Source organism: Desmodus rotundus, chromosome 11 (genome assembly GCF_022682495.2).
Source record: "Desmodus rotundus isolate HL8 chromosome 11, HLdesRot8A.1, whole genome shotgun sequence".
NCBI lineage: Eukaryota > Metazoa > Chordata > Mammalia > Chiroptera > Phyllostomidae > Desmodus > Desmodus rotundus.
In genome coordinates this window covers 1,579,045-1,598,505 of record NC_071397.1, presented here as the reverse complement: position 1 = coordinate 1,598,505, position 19,461 = coordinate 1,579,045, and positions in this window count along the sequence as shown.

The window sequence follows — 19,461 nt, the reverse complement described above, 5'->3', positions numbered from 1 at the left end:
TCCACGAGCTCCAGATTCACCACACAACTCAGAACCCACCCTACTTCACTTTCTCAGAGGATCTTGAAACCAGACTCATGCTAGTGAGGCAGGACAGAAAGAAGCTAAAAAAAATTCCTTGGCAAGTGGAACAGGGCGACCGAGACAGACAGCTGAACAAATGGCTGAGCAGTTTGCAGCCAGATACAGAAGGTCACCTCCCTAAAGATAACATCTGGGCTTCCGTTGTATTTCGGCTCCCGGCCCAGAAAAGCGGCAAAACCAGGTGGGCGACGCCAGGAACAAGTACAATGCCTAGTGACTCCCTGCCCCAGTGCTGAGCAAGCCATAGAGGCCATGAGCCTGAGAGAGCACACCCAGAAAACTGATGGATATTGTGCTACAACCCTCCCCTGAGTCCTCCCCTAAGATTCCCATTCGCAAGAGAGAGAGGGAGAAGCCTCAAGTAAAGGACCCAGGGTGTGTGCTCTCCCTCTGGGGAGCAGCTCCCTTTACACTCTTCTTCCCTCACTTCCCTGCCCCAAGACACCCATCTCCTGAACATTTAGGGACCCCAGGAAACTTGCAACCAGGGGAGCAATGGGCAGCAACAGCTTGTGCAGAGCTGACCCCCTGCACCTGTCTCCAAAGCCCCCTTTTCTCTGACTTCCCTGTGAGCAGAGCATCCCAGCCTAGGCTCTCCTGTTGCACCTTCTATGCTAAGCCTTTCCTTGTTCACTGTCTCCAGCTTTAATAAACATGCTCTCAATCACCTGGACTCGCGTTGTGAAAAGTTTCCTGCGTGAAGGCAAAAACCGCACACCGCTGGCCAGGCCCCCTGTCTGGCACCACTAGGACTATTGCAGCGGGGTTATGTGGTGGGGACAGGTGATGTTACTTCACTCATTGGCTTTATGAAAAGGAGATCGTTAAGTAATGGGGATTCTCATAAAGGGCCTTACTCCAGCAAATCAACCAGCTTCATCTCTAAAAAAAATAGAGTCTAGGAGAAGCAATCTGGGATTCAAGGACCGAATCTTTGGATGCTGCTCCCGAAGGAAGAAAAGAAGCGGTTCTGGAATGCTCTCCATTTTCTTTCCCTACTCATCCAATAGTGCAAGTTTGTAAAGACCCAGAACATTTGGAAATAAAGCTCCTCGGTCTCGCTGCCACCTCCCTAGTCTTGCTCTCCCTGCAGCTATGGAATGCCTGGCTTACCAGCTGTTGGTTTTGCTGTGTGTATTTGTGCATTCACTTCATCACCTTCCTGAAGCAGTAACTGCTCTGCCCAGGCTCCACGGCCTCTCCTACGACAGGTCCTCTCCGCACATCTGCTCTCATCTGTCACTGTTTAATCCGAGCGTTCACACCGGTCAATCTCCTTACACTAATTCTCCTTACTTTAACTCACCCCCCCCCCACCGGGTAGTGTTCTGAATCACATCACTCTTCCCTGCTTCAAGTCTCACTTCTGCAAATGAATTACTTTCAAATTTTATATGAATACTCCAACCTATGTGCCTATGTCCTATTTCTACTATTTTAAATCTTGTTACTTTTTAATTATACTCACTTGTATTTTTATTCTAACTTATAATGCTTATATTTACTCTTAATAAATTGTTTGTCCATTCAACTACCATAATGGCTCCCTGCTCTGAGCCAGGAGTTTCGCTGGGAACCAAGCGGGGGATGGTACACAAAGTGTCTGACTCAGGGAGCGAGCGCTGGTGGGTGTTGAGGAGGCCGAGAGCTCCATCTTGGTATCCCCAGCCGCTAGCTCACTCTTGAACACAGAAGGTGTTCAACGAGTATTTGCTCTTTGATTTCACCAGGTATGTTCCATGCGTCCATGGTTTACAGAGCGCTTAGCATAATGCTTGACATTTGTAGGTAACAGGTGAATTTCACTTTTCAATTGATGTCATTGCATCGGGAGGAAATGAAGATGGATGTTAGGAAGAGTTTCCTTTTCTGACTTTGGAAGTGATGAGTAGGGAGGTAATCTCGCATGCCAGTCTATCCTGCCCTCTGCATTCACGTATTTTACTTATCAACTCGTTTCCTGGATTTAACTGCTCCTTTCCCCTCAGTGACTTCCACAGTATCTGAGGGCATACTCCTCCGCCATTCTCATTTCTCTTTCCTAACCAGAGACTGGGCCCAGCTCGTGAGAGGCTTCCAGCCCCTGTGTGACGTGCTCGTTGAAGGTCCTTAGGAGTTTTCCTAGTACATCCCATGACACTCACTAGTTATGCCCAGTAATTTCTCACTGCCCCCATTTCAAAGTTATACTTGTGCTTACTGATTAAGCCTTTTTACATGAGTAGTGAACTTTAGATTCTATTTTTAAAATATTTTTCTCCTCTGCATTACACCTGTCGGAGTGGCTGTCATCAATAAATGGGCAAACAAGTGCTGGCGAGGCTGCGGAGGAAGGCAAACCTGTGCGCTGTCGGCGGGAATGCAGACGGGTGCAGCCACGGCGGGAAGCGGTATGGGGTTGCCTCCCTACTGTACGGAGGTAACATTGTGGAGAAAGTGCCATGTGACCCAGAGATTCTATTTCTGGGATTGTGTCCAATGAGACCCAAAACACTGATCCAAAAGAATATGCGCACCCCTATGCTCATTGCAGCCCAAGTGTCCGTCAGCAGTGAGTGGATTAGAGAGCTAGGGTGCACTCACACCATGGTGCAGTACTCTGCTGTAGAAAAGAAGGGAATCGTACCATTTGTGACAATGTGGATGGGCCTGGAGATTATTATGCTAAGTGGAATAAGCCAGCCAGAGAAAGAAAATACCATAGAGTCTGTCTTGTATGTAGAACATAATGAACACGGTCAACTGATGAACAAGATAGAAACAGGGGCTGGACACATGGAACAGACTGACAGCTGTCGGAGGGGAGGGGTGTTGAGGAGCTGGGTGAAAAACAAACAAACAAACAAACTCATAAACCCCAACAGTATGGTGATTCCCAGAGGGAAAGGGGGGTGAGGGGCAGTGGAAGGTAATGAGGGGTTAAGTGGTGATGGGAGGGGACGGGACTTGGGGTGGTGAACACACAATACAATATACAGATGACATATTATAGATTTGCACACATGAAACGCATATACGTTTTAAAAATATTTTATTTATTTTAGACAGAGGGGAAGGGAGGGACAAAGAGAGAAAGAGAAACATCATGTGTGGTTGCCTCTTGAGCTCCCCCTACTGGGGACCTGGCACGCAACCCAGGCATGTGCCCTGACTGGGAATTGAACTGACAACCCTTTGGTTTGCAGGCCAGTGCTCAGTCCACTGAGCCACACCAGCCAGGGTGAAACCTATGTAATTTTATTAATCAATATCACCCCAATAAATTCAACGAGAAATAAAATAAAATTTTTTTCCTTAAAGGTCATAAAGATAATTCCATAATATTATCTTCTAAGGGCTTTTTACACACAGAAATATAATTTTACTGGAATTAATTCTGTGAGTGGTGTGAGATGGGTGTCAAATTTCATTTACTTTTCTCAATAATGATACCTAATCGATCAATCAGCAGTAACCGACAAGACCGTCTTTTCCTGGCCGCTCAATTAAAAACAAGGTCACAAAAGAGAACTTACTGTATGATTCAATTTATGTAATTCTATAAGCATGTTTAGAGATCAGTGGAGGTTTGGGGAGGTACACTGAAAAGCAAGGAGGGGATGGCGGTAGACGTCTGGAGAGTGAGTCACCTTTGTGGGGCAGGGAGACCTCAGTGGGGCGGGGAGGGTGTGCGTGGGAAGAGGCACGTTACAGGGGTGCGGGTGTTGGCCCCGTGTTCCATTTCTTGGCCAGGGTGGGGGTTCCATGGATGTTGACACAGTCGTCAGTTAGGTTGTGCATTTATGCTTTGTACGTGCTCTACTTCACCATAAAGTATAAATGTAAAATAGTTAATATCTTGATCAGATCTTAGTCATCAATCTTTATTGATTGATCACTAAGTGATCAGTATTTTTCAGCGTGCTCAGGACACAGCAGTTAACTAAAAATACGGTGTGATACAAGCCACTGATTGCAAAGCTATGATGAGAGTTAAATGAAATAGACTAGAAGTACATAATGCAGTGCCTGGTAGAAAGGAAGTGGTAACTTATTTGATTGATCCTTCACTTGTCTGTGAAAATCCATTGCAAGCAGAGTTGGGCTAATAGGTCTCATTCTCGGTGTCCATCTGTTCTGCGACCGGAATAGCAGTGAGCTACCAGTGTTCGTAGTTTTTTATTTGTGCTTTTTAATCATAGCCAGGAACCTCCCATGTAGGTATAAAAAATCAGGGGTCAGGTCTCCATCCTTCTAAATGCCTGGCTCCTCTCCACCTCACTCCACGTTTTGCTTTCCTCCATAAATAGTCCCTCCTCACCAACCCCCTAACCACCTCCTCATTCATTCCACCAAAGGAAACTTTCAGCCTTTCTAATCAACACCTGACTCTGTCATCCTGTCTTTCTTGACTTCTACCCAAGACTTTAAACAAGACCTGCTTGTCAGAGAAATCTGCTGGAGACAAGTGATGCTGTCTTACTCTTTATCCCCACTGGTTAGAGAAAAGAAAAAAAACAGTTATCTGAGAATGGATGCTGATTTCTAGAAACCCTCTCTCCTTCTCCCTCTTCCTCTCTTTCCTTCCTTTTTCTCCAAAGTGTTTCACCCAAAAAGAAAGAACCAGAGCTCCACTGATATGAGGATTGATCCTTTGGTGTAACCCCTCTACATCAAAACCCAGCTTTTAGTGTATACCTGGGAACTCCAAAGATGCATGGTGTTCCTTCCTACCATCCATTCCTGAGGTCTATTCCTATTGTCTTCACACTAATCTCCATGCCCAATCCCTCAAATCTACCCTTCATTGCTAAAGGTATTCACAGTTAAGACTTTTCTCTGCTCCCATTCCCATCTTTCTAAAACATGCAATTTCTTTACTAATTTTTCAATGCCTTTCCTAGTTCAGCTCTGCATGTCTACTGATCTCTCAGAATTATTTAAGGAGGAATTTCAGTTCCTGTCAAATAGGACACCTCTCTACCACCTCGCAATCACCCCCGCATCCCCGCCCGACACACACACATACACACATACACACACTGCTTTTCACTGTTGTTCTGGCTCCCCAGCTAGTCCCTAACCAGCTTGCAACATAACTGTTCCTCTGTTTAACTCTCACTTCCTCTGGAACTTACGTTTATACAAATGCTTCCTTTCTGGTTTATATTATAAGTTTGTACCTAATTTTAACCCTTTTGTTTCATCTTGAAAATGTTGCCAATTTGTATTTTAATGGCTTTTTATAGGTGCATCTATTATAGATCTTTTCACCTTGTTTTATATTAATTTAAAATGTCTACCTTCACTGTGGATTTTAGTTTATTTTAAAATAGGATCTAAATCTACTCATATGTATACATATGTATGTGTATATGTATGTGTACATATATATATCATCTTTGTATCCTCAGCATTAAGAAAATTCTGTGCATGTAGGGCGAACTCACTGTCTGTTTTGTGACTCGAGCATTCCCAGCTGAACTGTACATGTATGCGCGTATATATGTGGGCACATGTGCATGTGGCAGGTTCTCAGGTAAAATTCACCGAATAGTGAGGAGACAGTATCATTGCAGCAAAAAAATATGAGGGATAGATATTAAGATTTTTTCTGACTGTGAGGATGTTAGATACGTAAATATGTAAAGGAGGGACAATCCCTCCCACAAAAGTCTCTTTTCATGAAATTATCGTTTACTGCTATGTGGCTCCAACAACTTCTCCTATGTAGAAATGGTTAACTATTCTCTTCTGGAAAATGGGAGGATAAACTGACTAATGACAGCGGATTAACCTGTTCCAGGATCATGTCTCTGATGGCACCTGATGCTCCTCACTGTATAATTCAATTAGCAGTCACAGACAATTTTGGGGGGGATGCTCGGTGTTTGGGATTTGGGATGCCCTTTCTTTCCCGCACTCCCCAATATATCCACAGTCCTGTCAAAATTGAATCCTGATATTTCATAGAAATCTCTGTTTCAGACCCGCTAAAGACCCATCTCTCACCCCTCCCGCGTTGCCGCACCCCAGCTGCTGGAGCCCATCCAGAGGAAACAGGCCGGCGTTAGCCCTGTGCTTATCCAGTCATCCGCCGAAGGACGCTTCCGTTGCTGCCATTTCTGGGCTATTGTGAACAAAGCTGCAATGAACGTAGGGGTGCGCATATATGTGTGAGTAAATGTTTTCGAATTTTCTGGTATATACTCAGAAGAGGTGTTGCTGGGCCAAGTGGTGGTTCTGTTCTGAATATTTTGAGAAACCTCTATACTGTTCTCCACAGTGGCTGTACCAGTTTCCATTCCCACCTGCAGAGAATCAGGCTTCCTTTTCCTCCACAACCTCCCCAACACTTGTTATCTCTAGTCATCCTAACAGCTGTGAGCTGCTATCTCATTGTAGTTTTGATAAACGTTTCTTTAATAGCTAGTGCAATTGAGCATATTTTTATAACTCTGTTGGCCATTGTATGCCTTTTGGGGGGTGGCATCTGTTCAGGTCCCCCGTCCATTTTTAATTGGATTATTTTCTTGTTTGGTGTTCAGTTGTGCGAGGTATTCACATACTTCGGATATGAGCCCCTTGTCGGAGCAGTTGCTTGCGTACACCTTTTCCCACTTGGTGCGCTGCCTTTTGACATGGTTTTCCGTTTCATTTTGCTGGGCAGAAGCTTTTTAGTTTGATACAATCCCATTCATTTATTTTTGCCTTTATTTCCCTTGTCTTTGGGGTCACATTCATAAATTCTTCTCTAAGACCAAGGCTCATAAGTTCAGTACCTATGTTTTATCTGTGTAATTTATTGATTCAGATCTTATACTGAGGTCTTTGGTCCATTTTGAATTATTTTTTGTAAAGCAATATCTTTTACTAAGTTTATTTTTTAGGGCTTTCTTTCTTATTGAATTCTTCTCTCTCTAGACCTAGAACTATATTTAATTGATTTTACCCACTATGATAAAAGACTGTACAATTGACTGTATTTAATTCAGTGGTTGTTAATTTGTAAAGTTATAACTATAACACTAAACATATATTATTCAATTGAAGGAAAAATACTGTTATATGTGGAAGTAGATTACAAGTATGTTATTTTTGTTTTGCTTTTCCTGCTTGCTTCTGAACATTTAAAAATGTATTCAAGGTTCATATACTGTATCAATTAGAAATGTAATTCAGCTGTTAATGACTTCGGACATGAAAACCAATAATATGTACTTATATTTTAAAATTACATATTTTATTGAATGGTTTTGTAGTACATTAAGCTTTGTAACAATATACATGCAACATATCTTTTACATTAATTTTAATATATTTAATAAATTGTATTATTAGAGAAAAAAGTTCTCTCTTTATTTCCAGTTTGGATAAATGGAGAACTCTGTTGAATGTCTCGATGAATTACATTTTCATTTCACCTGCTAATCTTTCATCAAGGGTTAATAAAAGACATGACCATTTTAAAATTATTTCTATTACTTCTAGAAAATAGGTGTGTGGCTTTTCAACATTTCTATATTATTTATGATGACTATAACCTAGACTCATGAAACTTTAACTGGAGGAATAAAAGTGCCTCTCCTGCTTTCTCTGAGAGAGAAGAGAAAGTTCATGGTCCACCCTTGTTCCTTATTTTACTTCAGAAACTTCAGAGCTAAATGCAAGGTGTGCACAGTAATTCTATTATCTTGGGTTCTACTGTATTTATTAATATTTCCTCCCTAATCCTTTCTATCTACATCTGTTAATGGCGGTTCAATCATAAAAGTACAATGATGCAGACCCATTGCAACAACGTAAGCATCTCGGGATGTGTGGTGCAGGGCACGGAGGCCCCTCCCGCAGCTGCCAGTCTGCTTTTCCAGAGGGAAGTGTGGCTGACTGTTGAGAACACTCTTTCAGATATGACACCCACACTCTCATAGCCCCTTCCTGGAGCCAGAAGTAGGGTTTTTTCCCATAAAATTTTTATTGAATTTATTGAGGTGACATTGTTTAATAAAATTATATAGGTTTCATGCATACAATTATATTGTACTGTGTGTTTACCATCTAAAGTCAAGTCTCCTTCCATCACCATTTATCTCCCCTTACCCTCTCCTACCTCCCCCAGCCCCCTTTACCTCTGGTAATCATCATACTGTTGTCTGCGTCTATGAGTTTGTTTTCTTTGTGCTCAATCCCTTCACATTTTTCACCAAGCCTCCCAATCCCCCTCCCTTCTAACAGTTGTCTGTCTGTTTTCTGTATCTATGAGTCTGTTTCTACTTTGTTTGTTAGTTTATTTTGTTCAGCGGATTCTACATATCAGTGAAATCATATGGTATTTGTCTTTCTCTGACAGGCTTTCCCTGAAACACTGATTCAAAAGAATATGTTCACCCTTATGTTCATTGCAACATTATTTACAATAGTCAAGATTTGGAAGCAGCCCAAGTGCCCATCGGTAGATGAGTAGATAAAAAAGCTATGGGACATTTACACAACAGAATACTTCTTGGTTATAAAAATAAGGAAACATTATCTTTTGTGACAGTGTGAATGGGCCTGGAGAGTATTAAGCTAAGTGAGATTAAGTCAGTCACAGAAGTAAAAAGAATTTAAATTTTTAGCTTGTTTTTCTCAAAATACAAACAAAACAGTTAATTTATGGCACTGAGCATTTTCAAGGATGCAGCCTTGAGAGAGCAAGGTGTTGAGACAGTCTGGACAGAATACGGAACTGAACCCAGAAAGTTTTGGCATACAGGCAATGGAGGAAGATGGTGGCCGAGTGAATGGAAGTCCCACCAACCTCCTCCCAGTGCCGATTTGGAATTACAACTAACGGTGGAGAAATTACCCAGGACAAACAACTGAACAACAGCAAGAGAAAAGCCTCAAAACCACAGACAGACAGAAGAACCAGCTTCAACACAACCTGCCTGCACCTGCACAAAAGCATACAAGACGTGGTGGGCAGAGTGACCCTCAGTTAACCAGCTGGAGGGAAGGACCCACCAAAAAAGACCCAACAACAATCAAAACCCAAAGACATCCAGAGAGGCAACATAAACAGCAGCCCAAGAGCAGCAAGTTCAGGAGATCAAGGACACTGCACCACTGAGCTCATAGGTCTCCTACATAGAAGTTCACACCATAAGCCCAGGGAGTCAGAACAGATCAATTTAAGAAGCAGAGGCTAACAAGAAGAGTTTCACAAATAATGGGAAGACAAAGAAACAATCCCCAAATGAAAGGAAAGGAGGAAGCCTCACAAAGAATGCTAAATGAAAGAGAGGCAAGTCAACTATCAGATAATGAGTTCAAAGCAATGGTCATATGGAAGCTCAATGAGCTCACAGAGAATTACAAAAAACTACAGGGATGAACCCACTGCAAACTATATCGGCATGAAAAAGGACATAGAAACTATCAACAAGAGCCAAGAGGAAGTGAAGTATACAATTTCTGAACTGAAGAACACAGTAGGAGGAATCAAAAGCAGGCTCGATGAAGCAGAGGATCGGATCAGTGAGCTGGAGGACAAGGTAGAAAAAACCACCCAGAAAGAGCAGGAAAAGGAAAAAAGACTCAGAAACAATGAAGAGGTGTTAAAGGAACTGCAGAACAACATTAAATGTAATAATATCTGTGTAATAGGGATACCAGAAGGAGAAGAAGAGCAAGGGATAGAAAACCTGTTTGAAAAAGTAATGATGGAAAACTTTCCTAATTTGATGAGAAAAAAAGTCACACAAATCCAGACCACAGAGAGTCCCAATCAAGAAGAACCCAAAGAGGCCCACTTCAAAACACATAATAATTAAAGTAGTAAAATTTAAAGACAAAGAGAGAATTGTAAAGGAAGCAAGGGAGAAACAGGAAGTAATATACAAGGGAGCCCTGAAACACTAGCAGCTGACTTCTCAATGGAAACGCTTGCCAAGCCAGAAGGGAATGGCAAGAAATGTTCCAAGTAATGAACACCAAAGCCTTGCAACCAAGACTATTCTACCCAGCAAGGCTCTCAATTAAAATGGAAGGTGAAATGAGGAGTTTTCAAGAGAAAAGAAGCCTCAAAGAATACACCTCCTCCAAACCATCACTGCAAGAGATGCTAAAGGGTCTTCTTTAAGAAAAGAAAAGAAAAAAAAAAAAAGAGTGAGAGAGAGAGGAACACAGGTATGAAAAAATGGCAATGAATGAGCACCTACCAGCAATAAGCTTACATTTAAATGGATTAAGTGCTCCAATCAAAAGACGTAGAATAGCTGAATGGATAAGAAATCATGACCCACACAAATGCTGCCTACAAGAGACCCACCTCAGAACAAAAGACCTACACAGACTGAAAGTGAAGGGCTGGAAACAAATTTTCCAAGCAAATTGACAGGACAAAAAAGCCAGGGTAGCAATACTCATATCAGACAAAATAGACTTTAAAACAAGGACCATAGAAAGAGACCCAGAAGGTCACTTCAAAATACTCAATGGAAGAATCCATCAAGAAAACATAAACATTGTAAATATATATGCACCCAACATAGGAGCACCCAAACATTATGGAAAATCTTGGAGGACTTCAAGAAAGATATTGATACCAACACAATCATAGTAGGGGATTTTAACATCCCACTGTCAAAAATGGATAGATGAAAACATCAACAAAGATATTGCAGCATTGAAAAATGTCCTAGATCAAATGAACTTAACTGATATATATAGAGCCTTTCATCCCAAAGAAGCTAAGTACATATTCTTTTCATATGCACCTGGAACATTTTCAAAGGGAGACCATGTGATAGGACACAAAACAAGCTAATGGAGATTGAATAGTATGCTTTAAACAATGAATGGATCAAGAATGAGATCAAGGAAGAAATCAAAAAGTTTCTGGAAACAAATGAAAATGAACTCACAACAGTCCAAAATTTATGGGACACAAACAAAGGCAGTCCTGAGAGGGAATTTTATAGCAATACAGGCCTACCTAAAAAAAAAAACAGAAACATTTCAAATAAACAACCTAACCCTAGACCTACAAGAATTGGAGGAACAACAACAAAGATGGCCCAGAGCAAGTAGAAGGAAGGAAATAACCAGGATCAGAGCAGAATTAAATGACATAGAGACTAAAAGCACAATTCTAAGGATCAATAAATTCAGGAGCTGGTTCTTTGAAAAGATAAAATCGACAAGCCTTTAAGCAGCCTCAAAGAAAAAAAAAGAGAGAACACCCAAATAAACAAAATCAAAAATGAGAGATTACAACTGATAACAAAGAAATACAAATGATTTTAAGAAATTACCATGAAGAACTGTATGCCAAGAAATGTGAAAACCTAGGTGAAATGGACAAATTTCTAAAAAAATATTATTTTCCAAAACTCAGTGAAGAAGAAGCAGAAATCCTGAACAGACCGATAACAGCTGACGAAATTGAAGCAGTAATGAAAAACCTCCCAACACACAAATGCCCTGGATCAGACAGACTCACAGGAGAATTCTACAACACATCTAAGGATGAGCTAACCCCTATCCTTCACAGACTATTCCAAAAAATCCAAGAAGATGGAAGACTCCCAAACGCTTTTTATGAAGCCAGCATCATCCTAATCCCAAATCCAGATAAAGACACAATGAAGAAAGAAAACTTCAGGCCAATATTGCTAATGAACATGGACACCAAAATTCTCAACAAAATATTGGCAAATCGCATCCAGCAATACATTAAAAAGATTATACACCATTATTAAGTGGGATTCATCCTAGGGATGCAAGGATGGTACAGTATTCACAAATCAATAAATGTAATACATCACATAAAAACAAAGACAAAAACCACATGATCATATCAATAGATGCAGAAAAAAGCATTTGATAAGGTACAGCACCCATTTATGATAAAAACACTCAGCAAAGTGGGAGTAGAGGGAGCATTCCTCAGCATAATAAAGGCCATTAATGAGAGAGACCTACAGCCAACATCATACTCAATGGGCAAAAACTAAAAATTTTCCCACTAAGATCAGGAACAAGACAAAGTTGTCCACTTTCACCACTTCTATTCAACATAGTATTGGAAGTCCTAGCCACGGCAATCAGACCAGAAGAAGAAGTAAAAGGCATCCAAATTGGAAAGGAGGAAGCAAAACTGTCATTGTTTGCAGATGACATGATAGTGCACATAGAAAACCCTACGGACTCCTCCAAAAAACTACTCGAATTAATAAGTGAATTTGGCAAAACAGTGGATACAAAGTCAATATTCAGAAATCGAAGGCATTTTTATATACCAACAATGAAACATCAGAAACAGAAATCGGGAAAAAGTCCCATTTGTCATAGCAACAAGAAAACTAAAGTACCTAGAAATAACCTAACCAAGGAGGTAAAAGGCCTGTACTCAGAAAACTACACGACACTGAAGAAAGAAATTAAGGAAGACACAAACAAAAGGAAGCATGTACCATGGTCATGGATTGGAAGAATTAACATCATCAACATGTCCATACTACCCAAAGCAATTTATAGATTCAATAATCCCCATTAAGAGACCCATGATATATTTCACAGATATAGAACAAACATCTCAAAAATTTATGTGGAACCATATACCTCCCTGAATAGCTGCAGCAATTTTGAGAAAGAAGAGCAAAATAGGAGGGATCACTATATCTGATTATCAAAGTATATTATAAGGCCACAGTAATCAAAACAGTCTGGTACCAGTAAAAACAGATACATAGATCAATGGGAGAGAATAGAGAGGCAAGAAATAAACCTAGGCTCTCTATGGCCAATTAATATTCGACAAAGGGGGCAGAAGCATAAAATGGAATAAAAATAACCTCTTCAACAAATGGTCCTGGGAGATCTGGACAGCTACATGCAAAAAAATGACACTCGATCACTAACTTACACCATACACAAAAATAAACTCAAGATGGATAAAAGACTTAAATATAAATGTGACACCGTAAAAGTCCTAGAGGAGAGCCTAGGCAGGAAAATCTCAGATATTCCACGCAGCAATATTTTCACCAATATGTCCCCTAGAGCAAGGGACAAAAATGAAAGAATGAAAGAAGCTTCATCAAAATTAAAAGCTTATGCATGGCTAAAGAAAACATCAACAAAATGAAAAGAGAACCAACTGTATCAGAAAACATATTTGCAAATGATACCTAGGACCAGGGTTTGATCTCCAAAATATATAAAGAACTCACATGACTCCACACCAGGAAGACAAACAACTCAATTAAAAAATGTGCAAAGTACCTAAACAGACACTTCTCCAAGCGGGACAGACAGAGGGCCCAGAGACATATGAAAGGATGCTCAGCACCACTAGCCATCAGAGAGATGCAAATTAAAACCACATTGAGATACCACTTCACACTGGTCAGAGTGGCCACCATAACCAAAACAATAAACAGCAAGTGTTGGTGAGATTGTGGAGAAAAGGGAACCCAAGGAATTGTTGGTGGGCATGCAGACTGGTGCAGCCACTGTGGAAAATGGTATGGAATTTCCTCAGAAAACTAAAATGGAACTACCTTTTGACCCAGCAATTCCACTATTGGGCTTATACCCTAAGAATCCTGAAACACCAATCCAAAAGAACCTATGCACCCCAATGTTCATAGCAGCACAATTTACAATAGCCAAGTGCTGGAAGCAAGTTAAGTGCCCATCAGTGAATGAATGGATTCAAAAACTGTGGTGCATTTACACAATGGAAATGCAGCAGAAAGAAAGAAGGAGCTCCTACCCTTCGTGACAGCATGAATGAATCTGGAGAGCATTATGCTAAGTGAAATAAACTGGGAAGTGAAAGAAAAGTACAATATGATTTCACCTATATGTGGAACCTAATCAACAAAACAAACAAACAAGCAAAATATAATCAGAGACATTGGAATTAGGGACGAACTGACAGTAACCAGATTGGAGTTGGCAGGGAATAATGGGGAGAAGAGGGGGAAGGTTTGTCAAGGAACGTGTATACAGGACCCATAGACAAAGACAAAGGGGGGTAGCATCAAGGGTGGGAGTTGGGGATGGCTTGGGCTGGGGTGAGTGGTGGGGAGGGGAAATGGAGACAACTGTACACAAACAATAATAAAAAATTGTTTTTTAAATTTGGTTTCTGGAGACTTTTCATATTTCTTCTGAGCTACCTTGTTGCCTTGGTTATATATGGCACTTCATACATGGTTTCTCTGCTTGGGCAGGTGAGGTAGGAAACTCTCCTCTATTATGTATAGTTTTGTTCTTAACCATTCAACAGGTTGAGGAGTACAGGGCTTTATTTTGTTTTCCAGTAGATAGTGCTACAGCAGAAGTTCTTGTTTTCTCTTCTTGAACACCTGGTACCTCTGGGATCTCAGTAAAATGGTGTCACCTTGGCCCTGGAAAATACTCTGTGTTCCTTGAGGTGGTGGGCTTCCCCTCTGTGTCCAAGTCACCTCATTCTCAGGATACCACCAAGTGAAATGTGATGGGTAATGGGGCAGTTTTACTTCTTCCTTTCCCAATTGGATTCTTTTTACTTCTTTATGTCTGATCGCCGTGGCTAATGTTCCCATAGTACGTTGTATAAGAGTGATGAAAGTGGACGTTCCTGTTTTGTCTCTGATGCTAAGGAAAATGCTTTTAGCTTTTGCCTGTTGAGTCTGATTTAGCTATGAGTTTGCCATATATGGCTTTTGTTATTTTGAGCTATGTTCCCTTTATTCTATTTTTGCTGAAAGTTTTTTATCATAAATTGTTGCTGGATTTGTGAAATGCTTTTTCTGTATCTATTTATGTAATTATATGATTTTAATCCTTCATTTTGTTCATGTGGTACATCACGTTAATTGATTTGTGGATAATGTACCAATCTTTCATCCCAGAAATAAATCTCATTTTATCATGGCGTATGATCTTTTCAATGTATTGCTGAATTTGGTTTGTTAACAGTTTGTGAGAATGTATACAGCTATGTTCATCATGGATATTGGCCTAAAATTTTCTTCCTTTGTAGTGTCTTTGTATGGTTTCAGAACTAGGATAATGCATGCTTCATAAGATGAGCTTGGGAGTCTTCCCTCCTCTTGAATATTTTGGAATAGTTTGGGAAGGACAGGTGTTTGTTCTTGTTTGGATATTTGGCAAAATTGATCTGTGTTTACAATTGTTATATCTTCTTGGATTTACCCCTTTATAATTATGTGGTGTTCTTTGTCTTTTCTCATATTTTTTTTGCTTTAAAGTCTCTTTAGTCTGATATGAGAGTTGCTATTCCAGCTTTCTTTTCATTTCGATTTGCATGGAATGTCTTTTTCCATCCCTTCACTTTCCATATGTATGTGTCTTTCTTTTTGAAGTGAGTTTCTTGTTAGTAGCATATAGATGGGTCATATTTTAAAATCCATTCACCCTATGTCTTTTTATTGCAGAATTTAATCCATTTACATTTAAAGTAATTATTGATAAGTATATACTTAATGCCATTTTGTTAACTGTTTTTTTGGTGGCTTTAATAGTTAACCTCTGTTTCTTTCTTCTTTCTTCAACCTCTTCCCTTGTGACTTGCTGGTTTTCTTTAGTGTTTTTGTTTGGTTTCTTTTCTCTTTATTCTTTGCATATGTTCTGGAAATTTTCATTTGTGGTTACCATGAGATTTGTAGATATAGTTCTATGTCTATAGCAGTCTATTTTAAGCTGATAGGTATTTAATTCTACAAGGACTACATTTTTACTTGCCCATCCACACTTTGTTATTGCTGTTATGGTTTAGATCTTTTTGTTTTGTTTTAGTCGTTTCATACTTTTTGCTTTTGACCTTCATACTAGCTTTTCAAATGTCTGGCTAACTGTATTTATTAAATATTTGGCATTGCCTGTGACATTTCTTCCTTTCTAATATTTTATAATATCTGATTATGGCCTTTCCTTTTATGCTTAAAAAAGACTACCACTTCTGTAAAGCTGTTTTATTTATTTATTTATAAAAATTTTATTGTTGTCCAATTACGATTGTCTCTATTTCCCCTCCCATTACTCTCCCCTGCCCTGCCCACCCCTCACCTCCCACATTCAAACCTCCCCAACCCTGTTGTTTTTTTAATAATTTCGAACCCCTTTAGTCTTTGCTCATCTTTGAAACTCTTTATTTCTCCTTTAAATATGAATAATAACCTTGCTGAGTAAATTATTCTAGGTTGTAAGTTCCTTTATTTTAGCATTTTAAAGATTCCCTGCCACTCCCTTCTGTCCTGTAAAGCTGATGCAGAGAAATCAGCTGTAGCTTTATTGCCTTTCCTTTGTATGTAACTCATTGTTTTCCTCTGGTTCCCCTGAGAATTCCCTCAGTCCCTGGAGAGCTCACATGGCTCCCCAGCCTTGTCTATATAGTCTCTCTCTTGTCTGTTGTATCAAAAGCGGTTTGTATAATGTGACATCTGTGTAGGCTTTATGTGCAAAGTAGTTTTGGGAAGCCAGTTGGAGCTAGGCAAGCATTTATAGCACCTGATGCATGGCCAACTGGGCTGGAGCAGCTCCTGGCAGGGAAGCCAGGTGCTGAGGTGAAGCCCTACTGTTCTTGTTTGCTCCCTCTGTTTGGACAAAAAACACATCATACAGTATGTCTGGGAATGCACTGAGCTGATTCTGCCGGTTGGCCAAAGTGCCCAAATAAAATTCCGCCAGCCTTATCCAAGTGGAGGGGGATGTAAACAATGGTGCTTAGTAGCTCCTCTGGCCCTGAGAGTTCCCAGAGCTCCCAGAGGGGCTCCTCCAGTTTCCCAGACTTCCCTGTTCAGTCTCTCCTGTTTGTTGTTCAGAAGCTGTTCATTCAGCCCTCAACTGTCTTGCAGGAGTAATTGCTCTTTCTATACAGGTGTCTATTTGAGTGTGCTCATGGGCAGGGGTGACTTCAGCATCCTGCTATGCTGCGACCATCCTGGACCTCCCTCCATAATGATATGATATTTGTATATGTTGTGAAATGACATATGATATGATCACCATAATAAGTCTAGTTAACATCTGTACCACACATAGTTACAAAATTTGTTCTTGTGATAAGAATCTTTAAGATCTACTCTCTTGGGAGTTCCAGCCAAGATGACAACATAGGTAGATATGCTTTGCTTCCTCGCACAACCAAAAGAAAGATAACAAGCAATTTAAAAACAATAAGCAACCGGAAGTGCCAGAAAATCAAAGTGCATGGAACTCTGACAGCCAAGGAGTTAAAGAAACATTCACCCAGAGTGGTAGGAGCGGCGGAGATGGGAGACAGCCAGCTGAGCCAAGAGGACTCATGGCCAAGTGCTGGACTGTGGGGGCAAGGTGGGGATGGCTGAACAGGAAACTAAATACTCAAATCTAGCTATAAAATACTGCAGGCATTGTGAAGGCTAGAGAAACTCCCAGTCTCACAGGACAGTTCTTTGGAAGGTGGGGCTAAAGCAGAGCAAGTGAGTGGCATTGTTCCTTCTTGACCCCTCCCCCACAGGCAGCGCCACAACACAGCAGAGGGTTGCCCTGCCCTGGCGAATACCTAAGGCTCCACCCCCTCACAACATAACAGGTGTGCTGAGACAAAGAAATATGACCCAAATGAAAGAGCAGATCAAAACTCTAGAAAAAGAGTTAAGTGACCAGAAGATAGAGAACCTATCAGGTGCAGAGTTCAAACACTGGCAATCAGGATGCTCACAGAAGTCATTGAGCTTGGTCACAAAATGAAGGAAGAAATGAAGGCTACCCAAGTGAAATAAAGGAAAATGTTCAGGAAACCGGTACCCAAATCAATGATTTGGAACAAAAGGAAGAAATAAACATCAATCAGAACAGAATGAAGTTACAAGAATTCAAAAAACAAGGGGAGGCTTAGGAACCTATGGGACAACTTTAAATGCTCTATCATCCAAATCATAGGGGTACCAGAAGGAGAAGAACAAGAGCAAGAAATTGAAAACTTATTTGAACAAGTAATGAAGGAAAACTTCCCCAATCTGGCAAAGGAAATAGACTTCCAGGAAGTCCAGGAAGCCCAGAGAGTCCCAAAGAAATTGGACCCAAGGAGGAACACACCAAGGCACATCATTGTTAAGTTACCCAAGATTAAAGATAAAGAGGTAATCTTAAAAGCAGCAAGAGTAAAAGAGAGAGGAGAGTTACCTACAAAGGAATGCCCATAAGACTATCAGCTGATTTCTGAAAAGAAACCTTACAGGCAAGAAGGGGCTAGAAAGAAATATTCCAAGTCATGAAAGGCAAGGACCTACATCCAAGGTTACTGTATCCAGAAAAGCTATCATTCAGAATGGAAGGGCAGATAAAGTGCTTCCCAGATAAGGTCAAGTTAAAGGAGTTCATCATCACCAAGCCCTTATTATATGAAATGTTAAAGGGACTTATCCAAGAAAAAGAATAAGATCAAAAATTCTGAACAGTAAAATGACAACAAACTCACAACTATCAACAACTGAACCTGAAAAACAAACTAAGCAAACAACTAGAACAGGAACAGAATCAGGGAAATGGAGATCCATGGAGGGTTATCAGTGGGAAGGGGGAGGGGAAGAATGTGGGGGGAAGGTACAGGGAGTAAGAAGCATAACTGGCATGCCTAAAATAGACAGGGAGAGGTTAAGAAAGGTATAGGAAGCAGAGAAGCCAAAGCACTTATGTACAACCCATGGACATGAACTAAGGGAGGAATGCTGGAGGGCAGTGGGGTGCAGGGCAAAGGGGGGGCGGTAAAGGGGAGAAAAGGATTGGGAAAACTGTAATAGCATAGTCACTAAAATATAGTTTAAAAGAAAAATAAAAGAAAAAGATCAACTCTCTTGGATGTACATTACATCTTCAAGACATTTATTTTATAGCTGGAAGTTTGTACCTTTTGACCATCTGCATCCATTTCATGCAGTAAACTAGTCATTTGGCTGCAGCAGGGTAAATATTCTGTCACTAGAAATATGAAGGCCTGTGATGAAGAACTGCATGTCAGAGCTGTCAGGCAGTGAGAATTGATGCTGAACTTTAGAGAGAGAATGGCCCTTTCAAGTCCACTCAGGATCTGAAAATTACATTTATATTAAAATTAAGTGTAATAATTATATAAAGTAGAATTATACATTTAAAATTATATAATTCCATCAAAGAATATAGTTTCTAGTTTTTCCACAGTGTTCCATTTCCTGAACAATTTTACTAACAAAGTCTTTTTTTAACTTAGAAGAAAGCAAGAAGTTGCATAAGCAAGGGGGCATGTCCTTAAGAAAATGAAAAGTCACAATGGAGACCAAGAGTAAGGCACTGGACATTTTTTTCACATAAAATATTAATTGTTCTAAAGCAGAAATGTTCCGCAGGATAACTTTGAGTCCTTTATCAATCTCTCGACCC